The sequence below is a fragment of the Protopterus annectens genome, chromosome 12.part0 (genome assembly GCF_019279795.1).
Source record: "Protopterus annectens isolate FY-2018-M chromosome 12.part0, PAN1.0, whole genome shotgun sequence".
Classification (NCBI taxonomy): Eukaryota; Metazoa; Chordata; order Ceratodontiformes; family Protopteridae; genus Protopterus; species Protopterus annectens.
Genome location: NC_056746.1, coordinates 1,329,986,537 through 1,330,003,646, shown reverse-complemented (window position 1 = coordinate 1,330,003,646; position 17,110 = coordinate 1,329,986,537). Strand labels below are relative to the sequence as shown.

The 17,110-nt window shown below is 39.2% G+C and overlaps 1 protein-coding gene across 5 annotated transcripts in view; it reads left to right on the top strand.

Annotated features, from left to right (window-relative positions):
- RGS19 (regulator of G protein signaling 19) overlaps positions 1-17,110 on the top strand; it is an 895,116-nt gene that overhangs the window by 630,023 nt on the left and 247,983 nt on the right. The window contains exon 1 of one of the 5 annotated variants that reach the window (XM_044090384.1): positions 3,515-3,771. The exons of the other annotated variants lie outside the window; for them this stretch is intronic. The gene's annotated coding sequence lies outside the window, so the exon portion shown is untranslated. Of the gene's footprint in view, positions 1-3,514; positions 3,772-17,110 lie in introns of those variants that run through there. 5 annotated transcript variants of the gene reach the window in all.

The window sequence follows — 17,110 nt, the reverse complement described above, 5'->3', positions numbered from 1 at the left end:
AATGGGAATTAAATCAAGAGATGTAACTTTTCACAAGGACAAAGCCATTCATAGGAGTGGCATTCTGAACTGGAGAAGTTGACCACAGAACGTTAGCCATTCTGGCTACCTGACATGCTGATAGAAGTTAACCATTTTAAGACATCTGCACAATTTCTGTAGCTGTTTCTTCAATAAAGATGGTTGCTAGCAGTGTTGCAGAACCACATTTCTTTTTGAAAGAGCATTTATTCGTAAATGGAGACACACAACTAGAGATGCATTTTTGTGTCCCAATTTATAAAAAGGGAAGTGATTCCGACAGTTTAAAAAGCCCTCCATGAAATGCAGCACAACTCATTCTACACCTGTCTTGGGCAGTTCCTCTTCTTCTTCTCAGGGATTGAGGTGTATTAGTAATAATACCCATATGTTAACCAAGTAGACCCACTAGGCATGCAGTCCCCTTTCAGGGGTGACCCAGGAGCAATGTTTGGTTAAGTGACTTGCTCGAGGTCATAGGGAAATGAGGACTCAGGGAATCAAACCCTGTACCCCAGGAACTATATATCACAGCCTTAACCCTCTGTGCCAACTGCCAAGTTTGTATTACCAAAGGGAAGGAAGATCTTAAATTTTGCTGGATATAACCAATGTGCTTTAATGCTGTTTTGTTTGACTATTTTTAGAAACATTTAAGCAACTATGAATATATCAGTGTAAGGAGTGCAACTTTTTGATGATGATTCTAGCAGTGAGCAGTGATACTTTTGTGATTTTCAATGTGTTAGCTCTGTGAGTAATTTGAGGAGAGTGACCTTGCCTAAAAAAGGTACTATTGGAGAAGAAAAAGTCTTAGCCTATATAGAGAAGCCATGAATGCGGAGATCCAGACCATGAGTAGCAAAGCAGCTCAAACTGTCAGCCATCTCATCCCAGACTGATATGTATTGGCTCCCCCTAAAATAGCAGAAATAGTTAAGTTACTAATTACTGTCAGTTACCTTTTGGTTGCATTTCAGCACATTCTTAGAGACTAACAACTGCAAGAAAGGCCCAGCTAAGCTAGAATCTTCACATGTAAAACCTTAAACCTTCTGTCGTGAAGCTCCATGGAATGTATGCAAATAACCCCTGACAGACATACCAGTGTTTCAGCTACATGATTTCTGAATGCCCATGACTTTTTATTTATTTATTTTTTAAATCTTTATGGGTACATTCAGGCCAATAAAACCAAACCCCACTAGTAGAAGACGTGTTGCATGCTTCTGCCTTTTATGGCCTCATCAGTACAGCACAGATAGTTTGCTTTCCCCAAATAACATCCAAGCCAAAAGCCAAAGGATTAAAGGTCACACAAAGTATTCAGTAAAAACTACAAGACCCAGGACTACTTGTACTGTACTGATGAAGCTCAAAAAAGGCCAGAACATGCATGTTTACAGCTTGTAAGGGGAAGAAGAAAAATAAGGACAAAAAAAGAACGTCATCGTTATCAAGGTTTGTACTTTTATTTACATTTGTTTACTGGTATAGAACACTGATCAAGCCTGACCAACTCATGTTGTAATGCAGATTATGACAGAGTACAATTACTCCAATATGTTGCGACAGCTTATTTCATTCTCAGTGTAGGTAACTTGTTATAAGAGCATATCTCTTATGTACAGAAATAAATTGATTCATTAAACTGGCTCATATTATAATGCTTCATTCCCAGAATGGAGTAAGCTAGGCCATTTGACTCCTATGTTAGAGGATCAAAAATCATTATACCAAATCTTTGTTAATATGGCTAGACCCAACCGACATTCATCATTATATACTAGGAAGATGGACCCTAAGAGTTTTTTTCCTTCATTGGATGAAGCATGTTATAGTAAACATTTTCAAGTTTATTTAAGTAGCAAAGCTAGTCAGAAATATGACAGTTGTGTGTTAGTCAGCTTGCAAGTTGTTTAGTAACAGTACCTGAAGACTGCATTATAAAGTGTGAATGTTGTATGTACGTCTGCTAAGGTGTGTACATTGTCTACTGTCCATACAAAGGAATCCAGGCATGATTTGAAGGTGGTGATCCCTTTGGGAGTCTGAGATCACTACAGATTTGTAGGTGTGTGTAAGATATTTAGAAACTATCACTGTTTGAAACTAGGACTACTAAGCAGGCAGAGAAGCAAATAACTTTTCAGAAGGGTGGGTTGAATAAGGCAACTTTTTGTAGATCCTTTTCATAACTGTCTGTAATCAAAACTGTATAATAATGAAGGTATGCAGGAGAGATTATCCAGCACAGATAGCAGGTACTCTAAAGGGAAAACAGTTTTGTGTGCATTTAGATGCCCAGATAGCATGCGACAAGCACTCAAGAAACTCCAGGCAGCAAGAAGCAATGTTGGGGTGACTGTTGCTTGGAAACCATTGGCTACTTCAGTATCTTACCAAATCTAGAAGCAGTCAGATGTGGTCTGTAACCACACCGATTAAATCAGAAAATCACAAGTCAGCAGATGTGTATGGAAGTTAATTTGTGGCAGAGGAATGTAGCAAGCTGCACATCAATTCTCTTCTACAGACAAAAAAGTAATCCTTTTATTTTATTTTATTTTTGCATTTGATTATTGGAGTGGTAAACTGAACATTGTATATCATCAAGTAACATTGAACAAACAAAATGCTAACAATGCAAGACTAGACTGATGTAAACCTATTGATAACATGCTTATTACAGATATGTAGTTGTGTTACCAAAATGATAACTGCTTTGGTGTATTTACAAAATATTCATAGTTGGTGAACTAAGGATATTTAAAACCTTCATTACCCATGCAAAGAGAAACAGCACTGATATTGTTAGTCATAACTTTTGCAGCATGCGCTATGGTTGGACAAGGAAGATGATTTAGTAATGAATTTCCAAACATCCTAACAGCTATCACGCCAAAGTGGTGCTAGATATTGGGGGTGATGAAAGGCTGCCCCTAGTGGAGAGAAGAAGGGAACATACCTAATAAGCATGACCTGTTTAATATGAAGTATGTAATGCATCCATTGGCATTCTACAGGGGGAAGCCACATACCTGTATCTGGTTAATTTACAGCATGATTTGTTGCCTAATATGCAGTTTGTATGCATTTCCAGCATCCTTGTGTGATGAAAAAAAAATGTGGTGTAAGACAATGGCTGTATTTGCCATTTGAGGCTTGCATGCTTAATGTAAGATGCCTTGAAATTTTGTTATCATGGAGTGACTGGTGAAATGACCAGTATATCGACATAAATGACCAGTATATTGACATAGTCTGGAGGAAGGTTTTACCTAACAGAATCAGGAAGAAGTCAAAGGTTTGCGTAAGTTAGAACAGAGAGCTAAAATAAAATCCCTGCGTAAAATTGTAAACAGTATTTATGTTGAAAAAAGTCCATTTCTGTAGCACTGCTGGCCAAGAAAAGATCAGCAGGAAGAGTCGAACGTACCACAGGAAGTCGTTATCTCACTCACTATCTGCCTCACATGTCTATTGCATATACAGCAGCTCTTGTCAGATTGACTTGTGTTGCACCACTGAGAACTACGGATGCATAGACTAAGATAAAAAGAGGCTTAGCTACATGCCTCAAAACTGTGCACTGTGCCCTGAACTGGAAATAAAGCTGGACTTATGAAAATGAACTCCTTTACCACACTGTCCAGGAAGACATGACTGCAATCTGTGGATTTATTTAACTCTACAAGAAGGAATTAACCAAGGAGGAAGCAAGTACTTAAGTTACAACCACACCTTGAGGTATATTGCTTCATGATTCTAAATGTTTTTCTATATAATTTACTGCAGTTGTTTTGTGGAAGTTGTCTGATAAGAAAGGCATTCTAGTATATGAGCTGAGCTAAAGAAGAATAACTCAACATACAAAGCAGATTACATATAGTTATTTAAGACAGAATGAAAGTGTGCTTGCCTTAGGCAATGCTCCATTGGCTGGAAAGCAGTAATGCCATGATGGCATATCAGCCATTTAGCTTCCTTCTTACTGGCTGTAACATGTCTGTCATTGCAGTGGCTGTACGGTTAGGCAGTCTACCTCACAGCTAGAAGATTCTACCCTGACCTTGAGTCAGTGTCTGTGTGGAGTTTGCCCCCCCCCATGTTTCCAGTTTTTTTAAGGCTACTCTAGATTTCTCTCAGAAACATTTGTGGTCTGACTACTCCAGAACTGACCAGATCTATATTTCAGTTATCATTGCCCCTTGCATTCCCAACGGTGGCAGAAAAAGATTAGAGAAGGACCAGTTCAGTTACCCATTTACAAATGATTTAGTAAAAATAAATAAAAATTATAGTAATTGCTTTGCTGTACTGTTTATAACAACATGCTGCATTCTTGTCCTGTCTTCAGGCGATGATCATTTTTCTGGCATGACTGAGATGCAGAGATTCTCTCCTACCCAAAACCATTTTTTTCCTCCTAACAAAATTCTCATTAGAAATATTGAATGTTACTTTGTGCAGTCCCTATGATACTTTAATTACTTTAATATGTTTCTTCTAGCAACCCCCCACTGCATTCCTATATTTATGTGACACTTTTGAAGTATTTAAAAAGAAAAAGCATTATGTATCTCTTTTTATACATATGTCTTAAATTTATCATCTGTTCTGTAGCAAAGGTGTGTGGTCACAGAAAGCATTCTGCTGCCTTTTTCTGGCTAGCCTGTACAATATGTTAGCTTTCCTATGCATGATCTGCAGAATTGAACGCAGTGCTGCAAGGCTGTTTGCAATATTCACCAGAATAGCACTGCCATGTTTGCCTTTCTCCTACTGTGTCTAGTCTGTCTCACATGCTTCATTTCAGGTGCAAAATGTTTGTTAATTTTAAGGAACAAAGAATTTTCATCATAACACCTCTGGACAACTCCAGTGTTATACTCATTCAGCTAACCAAATGTAGTCGTATGTGGGTGAACAAGCAGTTCTGTGGCAGTGTGGACCTATTTCATGTAGCGGCATAACAGAAAGTTAAAAACAATAACAAAAGTGAGAAGGAATACACTAAAAATGATGCAGAGACATCAATTGTCACTTTCTGAACTCTGATCATCTGTGGCATGTGGCCAGTTTTATGTGCATCCTTTGTGGAAATCATAAAAAGCATCATATTTAAAGAATATGTTAACTGTAATAGAATAAAAGCTGAACATAACCTAAAATACAGCGACTTTGGATCATTTTGTTAAGCAAACTTGAATAGACATGAAAGGAAGGACTGGCAGGACCACAAGCCCACTGTAATTTCCTTGTTTATTTGTGTCTTAGACCCTGTTTAGTCACATTTTCATTTCCTCTGTCATAGACGGCTGCTGTGAGGCATTTCTCTGCATCCTGTAGAATATTTAGCGACTTGGACAGAGCAGAGAATCCAGACAAACGGATGGTTTTCCTTCCTTGCTGCCTGTGTAGGGAATGTTTGCTTTACCACGCTGTCATAAGTTTTTAACAGAGAATGCATTGTCAGTCACTCTTGTGGATTGACTTGGGTCTAATGATGCACTTTGATATCTCACTGCTGCCACCTACTGGTAAACAAACAGGTTCTTTATTCTATATGATGGTGCAAACTTCGTTATCAGAAGGAATGGATCTTGTGGTAAATGACAGGAATTACTTAATCCTGTTTTAATGATTGTTAAAGTCACATAAATATGACATTTTAAAAGATTACCATTGATCATGACCGTATGTGAACAGGGATGTGAACACAAAGTGTGGTACTTCTTTCTTTGTACAGCTCACATTAACTTAATACGAATCACCAGTATTTATATGAGACATGGATGGTGGGTGATTTTTATTGTTAAGTAGTCATAAACAAAGAGAGGGATTTTACTGTTATTTAAAAATGAAATTCCATTTTCATGACCCAAAATTCTGAAAAGTACGCACATGGCTATTAAGTGTAATTCCTAGTTGACTCCAATATTATTTTTAGCCCAGAATTAAAACAGATTGTATGTACTGAATATTCAGTGAAGTAAACTGACAGTTCTACAGTAATAAATATTAACAAGGAATACACATTATGGCGAATTAGTTTTCTGGCCTAAAGTACCAAATTCCATGAAATCTCTTTTAAAGTTTCTGTTGAGGCACAGAGTTTGCATTATTACATTGAACCTCAAACACTGAAATCTCAGACAGATCAGCTTTCAGAATTGTATATTTTATTCCTAAAAAATGGATAGTCAGCATCCCAGTTCACAGATTTCCAAAGGCTGATCTGGCAATATAGTTCAAACATCAGGACTTATGGGTGTTATACTGTAGACATGCATTGCATTTCCCCAGCTCCCACTTAAATACTATGCTAACTCTGAAGTCAGTAAAACATGAAACTCCCAGTTCCCAGGTGACCACTGAAAAAGACTTATGCTTACTGCCTTTTGTATACTGATAAAAATACAATTGTAACAGTCCAAAGAAGAGTCTCAACGCAGTAAAACATATGGTACCATACTATTATCTCAAAACAGATCCATACACAAACTTTGACACACTAGTGTTCTTCCTCAGGAAGTAAACAGAACACCTGATGTCTGTGTAAATACTTTATTCTGTCACATGGTTATGGAGCAGAGTGGCCTCAATGGTATAAAATCTGTTCTTAAAATGAGAACAGTAAAAATCAAATATAAGACAGCTACTCCCAGGAACAAAATAGGTGTTTGCCTAAGGTGCTGGCTACCTGTGGGGGGTAGAGGCAGATTTTTTTAGAAATGGTTTCCAAACATTATAAGTGTGGTAAAAGGGGGAGAAGACACTTAGGTAACCATTTAAAAATCTCAGGAACAACATTGCCATGACTAAATGGATGAAAATCTGGACTTGTGTACACTAAATCTGAGACTACCATTTCTTAGAATATGATATTGGAATTGGTATTTACCTATAAATATATTTTTATTTTCATTTATTTATCCTTTGCTAATCGGGTTTGTCCCACTAGGTTAGTGGCATCTTTTTAGAAGAGACTCAAGATGGCATTTATAGTACTAGGGGAAATTTAGCCAAGGCATCAGGGAAATGTCCCTACTCTTTTCGAGGTGCTTTGGATCTTTTACATCCACCTTAACTACGACCAACTCAAGCAGCTAGGAATTCGGTTTAACATGTCATCCAAAGGACAACACACTCAGGAGTGCAGCATCCCCTTATGCACTGCAGTATCAGCAATCTACATGTCTGGTGTGGGAATAGAACCCTCAGCCTTCAACAGCAAAGTTAAGTGAGCTACCTGTTGCACCACTGAAACTACAAAATATATATAAGTTCAGAGGTGTCATGGGGTTCCTCCATGCAAAACACATTTTTTAAAGAGATGTTCAGTATTCACTCTACTGCATTTTTTGTCTTTTATTCGGTGTCAATGGGCTCTGCAGCATGAGCTCAGAGATTTCAATAGTGAGGGAGCATGTACATAGTCACCTATAGTTCTGAAGTACCGAGGACTCATTATATGGCCAGGAAATATTGCAGTTTTTCCTGAAACATAAGGAAGGTCATTTTATTGATGAATGGGAGAAGCTCAGTGTTTGATTAACTGCGGTCAGTAGCTTATCCAGCAGACATTGAAGTGGCCTGACTGGGATGGCAAACTAGAACTACAGGTTCAAAGCTCACAAAACTCACTTGATAAGCCTTGGATGTCACCAGAGAGAATTGTAATGTCAAGACTAATGTAAACTTTCAGAGAGTAAAGATAATACGTAGACAGATAACAAAACGATGGCCTTTGAAATGGTTTAGATCCAGGGAAATGAGGAAGGGGATGTTGTAGAATATAGCCAGGTGACACATGGAATGTACCACTACAGTTTTACATTACTAGTGTGTGTGTGTGTGTGTGTGTGTGTGTGTGTGTGTGTGTGTGTGTGTGTGTGTGTGTGTGTGTGTGTGTGTTGTAGATGTTGGGTGGCTGTGGTGCCCCGCACGTTATCTGTAGTGTGTGTAGACAAAGAGTTGTATGAGTTGGATGGCTACAGTGCCCTGTACTTTATCTGTAGTGTATGCAGACAAAGTGTTGCAGGTTTAGGGTGGCTACAGTGCCCTGCACATTGTCTGTAGTATGTGTAGACAAAGTGTTGAAGGTGTTGGGTGGCTATGGTGCCCCTCACATTATCCATAGTGTGTGTGTAGACAAAGTCTTGTAACTGTTGGGTGGCTATGGCCCCACACATTATCTGCAGTGTGCGTACACAAAATGTTGTAGATGTTGGGTGGCTATGGCCCCACACATTATCTGCAGTGTGCATACACAAAATGTTGCAGATGTTGGGTGGCTATGGCCCCACACATTATCTGCAGTGTGCGTACACAAAATGTTGTAGCTGTTGGGTGGCTATGGCCCCACACATTATCTGCAGTGTGCGTACACAAAATGTTGTAGCTGTTGGGTGGCTATGGCCCCACACATTGTCTGCAGTGTCGTGCCACAAATGTCACATTATCTGCAGTGTGCGTACACAAAATGTTGTAGCTGTTGGGTGGCTATGGCCCCACACATTGTCTGCAGTGTGCGTACACAAAATGTTGTAGATGTAGGGTGGCTACAGTCCATACATACAGGAAGGGTAGAGAAGCTACACAGCTAGGGCTCCAGGCATTTTGTGTGGCCAGCGTTAAAGGAGTGCCACCTCTTACTCACATGAACCCCCAGCTTGTTGTGCTTTCCCATGTGTGAATTATCTTGAAGGTATGCTTGCACTCTACAGTGTCCATAGTAGAGCTGAGGGCTGGGTACTTAGACACAGAATGAATGTGCCATGTAATTTACATACTCTACAAAAGTGTAGACTACCTGTGATGTAATGATAATGCCTTCCAGCATCTCAGCAAGCTGTCTAGTCTGCTGGCATGAGAGGAAACTTGGCTGTAAACAGAAAATATTCAGCACTGTGCCATCTCACATCATGCTACTGACAGAGCAAAGGATCCAGAAGAGAGTCCCTATGGAATGTTAACCTGAAGCCCGAAAGAATCCCTGAAGTAACACACAAAAAGTACCATGTTCTGCAGTCAGGTTAGGTTATTGGGAAGGGTATTTTAGGCAGGCAGTGTATACATCCACACAGTTGCACATATTGCACACAGTCTGACTTTCCATATGCCAGGCATACACTGCCTATGAAGAATGAGCAACAAATGTAAAAAATAATAATAAGGCAAAGAGATGTTACCTAATGAAATCACAGGTACCACTATAAAATGCAGTGCAGGAACTAGTTCCTTAAATATACTTATAAAAATAATCAAGAACAGTGCATAGCAGAAAATGATTTTTGGACATTTTCAGCTATTCTGCTTAGATATGCTAGGACAGTCTCTCAGTAAGTACATTTGGAACTTCACAACAAAACACATATACTGCTTTCTGCACTTTACAATATACCATCTCCATGTGTCACATTATAATATACTACATTGTAACATTTATTATTCTGCTGTTCTGCTGTGCTGCATTGCACTGTACAGTGTGTCCATGTGCCACATTACACTGCCCTCCAGTGTAACATTCATTATTCAGCTGTTTGGCTGTGCTGCATTGCACCATACAGTGTGTCCATGTGCCACATTATACCATGCTACAATGTAATATTTATTATTCTACTGCGCTACACTGCACCATACAATGTATCCATGTGCCACATTATGCCATGCAGCACTGTAACATTTCTTCTGCTGTGCTGCACTGCTCCATATAGCATATCCATGTGCCACATTATGCCATGTTGCACTGTAACATTTATTATTCTGCTGTTCTGATGTGCTGCACTGTACCATACAGTGTATCCATGTGCCACATTATACCATGCTACACTGTAACATTTATTATTTTGCTGTGCTACAGTGCCCCATACATTATGTCCATGTATCACATTATACCATACTACATTGTAAAAATTATTATTTTGCTGTTCTGCTGTACTGCACCATGCAATGTGTCCATGTGCCATATTATACCATGCTAAACTGTAACATTTATCATTCTGCTGTACTGCACTGCACCATAAAATGTGTCTATGTGGCACTTTATACCATGCTACACTGTAACATTTATTATTCTTGTGTGCTGCACTGCCCTATACAGTGTGTCCACATGCCAGATTATACCACGCTGCACTGTAACATTTATTATCCTGTGGTGCATCCACACCATACACTGTGTGCATGTGCCACATTTTAACATACTTCCCTGTAACATTTGTTATTCTGCAGTTTTGCTCTGCTGCACTGTACCATACAATGTGTCCATGTGCCACAGTATCCCTTGCTACACTGTAACATTTATTATTCTGCTGTTCTGTCCTGCACTGCTCCCTACAATGTATCCATGTGCCACATTATACCATACTACACTCTAACATTTATTATTCTGCTGTGTTCCACTGCCCATACAGTGTGTCTATGTGTCACAATGTACCATGCTACACTGTATCATTTATTCTGATATGCAGCACTGCCTCATACAGTGTCCATGTGCCACATTATACCATCCTACAATGTAATACTTTTATTCTGCTATGCTGCACTGCACCATACAATGTGTCCATTTGACACATTATACCATGCTACACTGTAACATTTATTATTCTGCTGTGCTGAACTGCCCATACAGTATGTTCATGTTCCATGTTATATCATGCTGCACTGCACCATACAGTGTGTCCATGTGACACATTATTCTATGCTACACTGTAACATTTATTATTGTGCTATGCTGCACTGCACCATACAGTGTGCCCATGTGCCACATTATTCTATGCTACACTGTAACATTGATTATTGTGCTATGCTGCACTGCCCCATACAATGTGTCCATGTCCACATTATTCTATGCTACCCTGTAATATTTATTATTCTGCTGTGCTGCACTGCCCATACAATATAATCATATTCCACATTATAACATGCTATACTATAACATTTATTATTCTGCTGTTCCGCTGTGCTGTACCATACAGTGTATCCATGTGTCACATTATACCATGTTATGCTGTAACATTTGTTCTGCTATTCTGCTGTGGTGCACTGCACCATACAGTGTACCCAATGGGCCACATTATACCATACTACACTGTAACATTTATTATTCTGCTGTGTTCCACTCTCCATACAGTGTCCATGTGTCACATTATACCATGCTGCACTGTATCATTTATTATTTTGCTATGCTGCGTTGCTCCATACAGTGTGTCCATGTGCCACATTATACCATTCTACCGTGTAATATTTTTATTCGGCTATGCTGCACTGCACCATACAATGTGTCCATGTGACACATTATACCATACTACACTGTAACATTTATTATTCTGCTGTGTTCTAGTGCCCATACAATGTAATGTGTTCATGTTCCATATTATATCATGGTGCACTATAACATTTATTATTGAGTTGTGCTGTACTGTATCATATAGCGTATCTATGTGCGGCATTATTCTATGCTACACTGTAACATTTATTATTGTGCTATGCTGCACTGCCCCATACAGTGTGTCCATGTGCCAGATTATACCATGCTACACTGCAACATTTATTGTTGTGCTGTGCTGCACTGCCCATACAGTGTATCTACATTCCACATTATACCATGCTGCACTGTAACATTTGTTATCCTGTGCTGCACCTACACCATACAGTGTGTCTGTGTGCCACAGTATACCATTCTACAATGTTACATTTTATTCTGCTGTTTTGCTCTGCTGCACTGTACCATACAGTGTATCCATGTGCCATGTTATACCATGCTACACTACAACATTTATTATTGTGTAGTGCTGCACTGCCCATGCAATGTGTCCTTGTTCCACATTATACCATGCTACACTGCAACATTATTATTCTCCTGTGCTGCACAGCCAATACACTATGTTCATGTTCCACATTATACTATGCTATACTGTAACATTTATTATTATGCTGTGCTGTACCATACAGTGTATCCATGTGCCACATTATATCATGCTACACTGCAACATTATTATTCTCCTGTGCTGCACAGCCAATACACTATGTTCATGTTCCACATTATACTATGCTATACTGTAACATTTATTATTATGCTGTGCTGCACTGCCCCATACAGTATGTCCATGTGTCACCTTACACCATGCTACTCTGTAACATTTATTATTCTATGCTGCACTGCACCATACAATGTATCCATATGCCACATACCATGCTACACTGTAACCTTTATTATTCTGTTGTGCTGCACTACCCCATAGTGTGTCCATGTGCCACATTATACTATGCTGCACTGTAACATTTATTATTCTGTGCTGCACCTACACCATACAATGTGTGCATGTGCCACATTATACCATGCTTCCCTGTAATGTTTATTATTCTGCTGTTTTGCTCTTCTGCACTGTACCATACAGTGTATCAGTGTGCCACATTATACCATGCTACGTTTATTATTGTGCTGTGCTGCTCTGCCCCATACAGTATCCATGTGCCACATTATACCATGCTACAATGTAACATTTTTATTCTGCTATGCTGCACTGCATACAATGTGTCCATGTGACACATTATACCATGCTACACTCTAACATGTATTCTACTGTGCTGTACTGCCCATACAATATGTTCATGTTCCATATTATGTCATGCTCCACTGTAACAATTGTGCTGTGCTGCACTGCATACAGTGTGTGCATGTGCCACATTATACCATGCTTCCCTGTAACCTTTATTATTCTGCTGTTTTGCTCTGCTGCACTGTACCATGCAGTGTATCCATGTGCCACATTATACCTTGCTACACTGTAACATTTGTTTTACTGTAGTGCTGCGCTACCCATACAATATGTTCTTATCCAACATTATACCATGCTATTCTGTAACATTTATTATTCTGTACTGTACAGCACCGTACAGGGTATCCATGTGTTACATTATGTCATGTTACACTGTAACATTTATTATCCTATGCTACACTGCACAATACAATGTATCCATGTGCCACATCATACCCTGCTACACTGTAACATTTATTATTCTGCTGTACTGCACTGCACCATACAGTGTGTCCATGTGCCACATTATACCATTCTACACTGTAACATTTATTATTCTGCTGTACTGTACTTGCCCATACAATATGTTCATGTTCCATTTTATATCATGCTGCACTGTAACTTTTATTATTGTGCTGTGCTGCACTGCACCATACAGTGTGTCCATGTGCCACATTATTCTGTGCTACACTGCAACATTTATTATTGTGCTGTGCTGCACTGCCCCATACAGTGTGTTCATTTTCCAGATTATACCATCCTGCACTGTAACATTTATTATTTTGTGCTCCACCCACACCATACAGTGTGTCCATGTGTCCCATTATACCAAGCTACAATGTAACATTTATTATTCTGCTGTGCTGTACTGCCCATACATTATGTTCATGTTCCATATCATATCATGTTACACTGTAACATTTATTATTGTGCTGTGCTGCACTGCCCATACAGTGTATATACATTCGACATTATACCATACTGCACTGTAACATTTGTTATCCTGTGCTGCACCTACACCATACAGTGTGTCTGCATGCCACAGTATACCATGCTACAATATTACATTTTATTCAGCTGTTTTGCTCTGCTGCACTGTACCATACAGTGTATCCATGTGCCATGTTATACCATGCTACACTACAACATTTATTATTGTGTTGTGCTGCACTGCCCATGCAATGTATCCTTGTTCCACATTATACCATGCTACACTGTAACATTTATTATCCTGTGCTGCATCTACACCATACAGTGTGCACATGTGACACAATATACCATGTTTCTCTGTAGCATTTATTATTATGCTGTGCTGTACCATACAGTGTATCCATGTGCCACATTATATCATGCTACACTGCAGCATTATTATTCTGCTGTGCTGCACAGCCCATACAATATGTTCATGTTCCATATTATACTATGCTATACTGTAACATTTATTATGATGCTGTGCTGCACTGCCCCATACAGTATGTCCATGTGTCACCTTACACCATGCTACTCTGTAACATTTATTATTCTATGCTGCACTGCACCACACAATGTATCCATATGCCACATACCATGCTACACTGTAACATTTATTCTTCTGTGCTGCACTGCCCCATAGTGTGTCCATGTGCTACATTATACTATGCTGCACTGTAACATTTATTATTCTGTACTGCACCTACACCATACAATGTGTGCATGTGCCACATTATACCATGCTTCCCTGTAATGTTTATTATTCTGCAGTTTTGCTCTTCTGCACTGTACCATACAGTGTATCAGTGTGCCACATTATACCATGCTACATTTATTATTCTGCTCTGCTGCTCTGCCCCATACAGTATCCATGTGCCACATTATACCATGCTACAATGTAACATTTTTTTCTGCTGTGCTGCACTGCATACAATGTGTCCATGTGACACATTATACCATGCTACACTCTAACATTTATTCTACTGTGCTGTACTGCCCATACAATATGTTCATGTTCCATATTATATCATGCTCCACTGTAACAATTGTGCTGTGCTGCACTGCATACAGTGTGTGCATGTGCCACATTATACCATGCTTCCCTGTAACCTTTATTATTCTGCTGTTTTGCTCTGCTGCACTGTACCATGCAGTGTATCCATGTGCCACATTATACCTTGCTACACTGTAACATTTGTTTTTCTGTAGTGCTGCGCTACCCAAACAATATGTTCTTATCCAACATTATACCATGCTATTCTGTAACATTTATTATTCTGTACTGCACAGCACCATACAAGGTATCCATGTGTTACATTATCCCATGCTACACTGTAACATTTATTATCCTATGCTACACTGCACAATACAATGTATCCATGTGCCACATCATACCCTGCTACACTGTTACATTTATTATTCTGCTGTACTGCACTGCACCATACAGTATGTCCATGTGCCACATTATTCTGTGCTACACTGCAATATTTATTATTGTGCTGTGCTGCACTGCCCCATACAGTGTGTTCATTTGCCAGATTATACTATGCTGCACTGTAACATTTATTATTTTGTGCTCCACCCACACCATACAGTGTGTCCATGTGTCCCATTATACCAAGCTACAATGTAACATTTATTATTCTGCTGTGCTGTACTGCCCATACATTATGTTCATGTTCCATATCATATCATGTTACACTGTAACATGTATTATTGTGCTGTGCTGCTGTGCCTGTACAATGTGTCCATGTTTCAATTATACCATTCTGCACTGTAGCATTTATTATCCTGTGCTGCACCTATACCATACAATGTGTGCATGTGCTACATTATATCATGCTGCACTGTAACATTTATCTTGTGCTGCACCTACGCCATACAGTGAATTCATGTGCCACATTATACCTTACTACACTGTAACATTTATTATTCTGCTGTGCTGCACTGCCCATACAATAGCTCATGTTCCACATTATACCATGCTATACTGTAACATTTATTATTCTGCTGTTCAGTGCTGCACTGCATTATACAATGTGTCCATGTGCCATATTATACCATGGTACACTGCAACATTTATTATTCTGCTGTGCTGCACTGCCAATACAGTGTGTCCATGTGTCACATTATACCATGCTACACTTTATCATTTATTATTCTGCTGTGCTGCACTGCCCCATACAGTGTGACCATGTGCAACATTATAACATTTTATTCTGCTGTGCTTCACTGCACCATACAATGTGTCCATGTGACACATTATACCATGCTACACTGTAACATTTAGTATTGTGCTGTGTTGCACTGTACCATACAGTGTGTCTATGTGCCACATTATTCCATGCTTCACTACAACATTTATTATTCTGCTGTGCTGCACTGTCTCATGCAATATGTCTACACTGTGTCCCTGTGCTGCACTATACCAAGTCACATTACAGCATGTGTTATACTTCTGTACTGCACTATATTGCACAATATCATTCTGTTATGCTGTGCCACATATTGCACCATTCCATATATTATGACCATGTGATACACTACAGTATTATTTATCTTGTTTGTTTACCTAGGTAGTATGCTGTCATATGACTTATACAGTGTCATTGTGCTGTCATTATATTCTGTTCTACTGCCCTGCTGTATTATAGCATGCAATACTCTATATTATTATTATTATTATTATTATTATTATTATTAATATTTCTGTGTTATATCAAAAGCAAGTTATGGGGCCAAATTCAGAGTCACCATCCACAGACTGTAGTTGCCATCATGTGGAGTGCAGCTTGGACATCTAAACTCAAAAACAGACTCATGGATGTGTTACCACACTGAAATGAATGTTACAGATCAGCACCATTTGTATCAACAGCATAGTGTGTGTTGTACATATGAATGATGGTTGTAGAAGTGAAACTGCATAGCAGTCAGCCATTGTGCATCCCACTTTGTGGTCATGACCCTGGCAGATTGGGGGTGAGGGATTTCCACAGCAGCAGTAGCAGTGCAACACTCTGTGCCTTTGTTTGTACTTTATATTGCCAAGTGGGTTCTGCAGTGCTAATGGAAGGGTGCACAGCAGAGCAGTACTGTTTTTGCCCACAGGATGGGTGGGGGCTAAATAATAGAGCTTTAAGGTGCATAATATGTTAAGTGTGTTAACTGTTTATATATAGACAGTATAAAGTGCCCAAGAGATAGTCCAGTATTAACAACAAAGTGCAGAGAAGAGCATCAGTGGACACTTTAGACCTAGCTTTCATGGCTGACACACATTGGATCTCCCATGACAACAATTATGTAGTCAATTACTGAAGTCAGTTGTTTTCTGTTTGTGTTGTGGCATCATTTGTGATAATGCAGCTGTTTTTTCCTAAACCCTGTCACATGCACATGGAGATCAGCCATGTCTCTCTTCTAGAAAAGAGCAGTTAAGATTGTTCACACCTATAAATTCAACAGTCAGCTCATACGTGTATATGGGGACAGAGAACTCTCGGCCCTTGTGACTTCTCAGATACTAGGCCCTGTGAGACAGATGACCATCACTTTGACCTTGAACAGTCTGA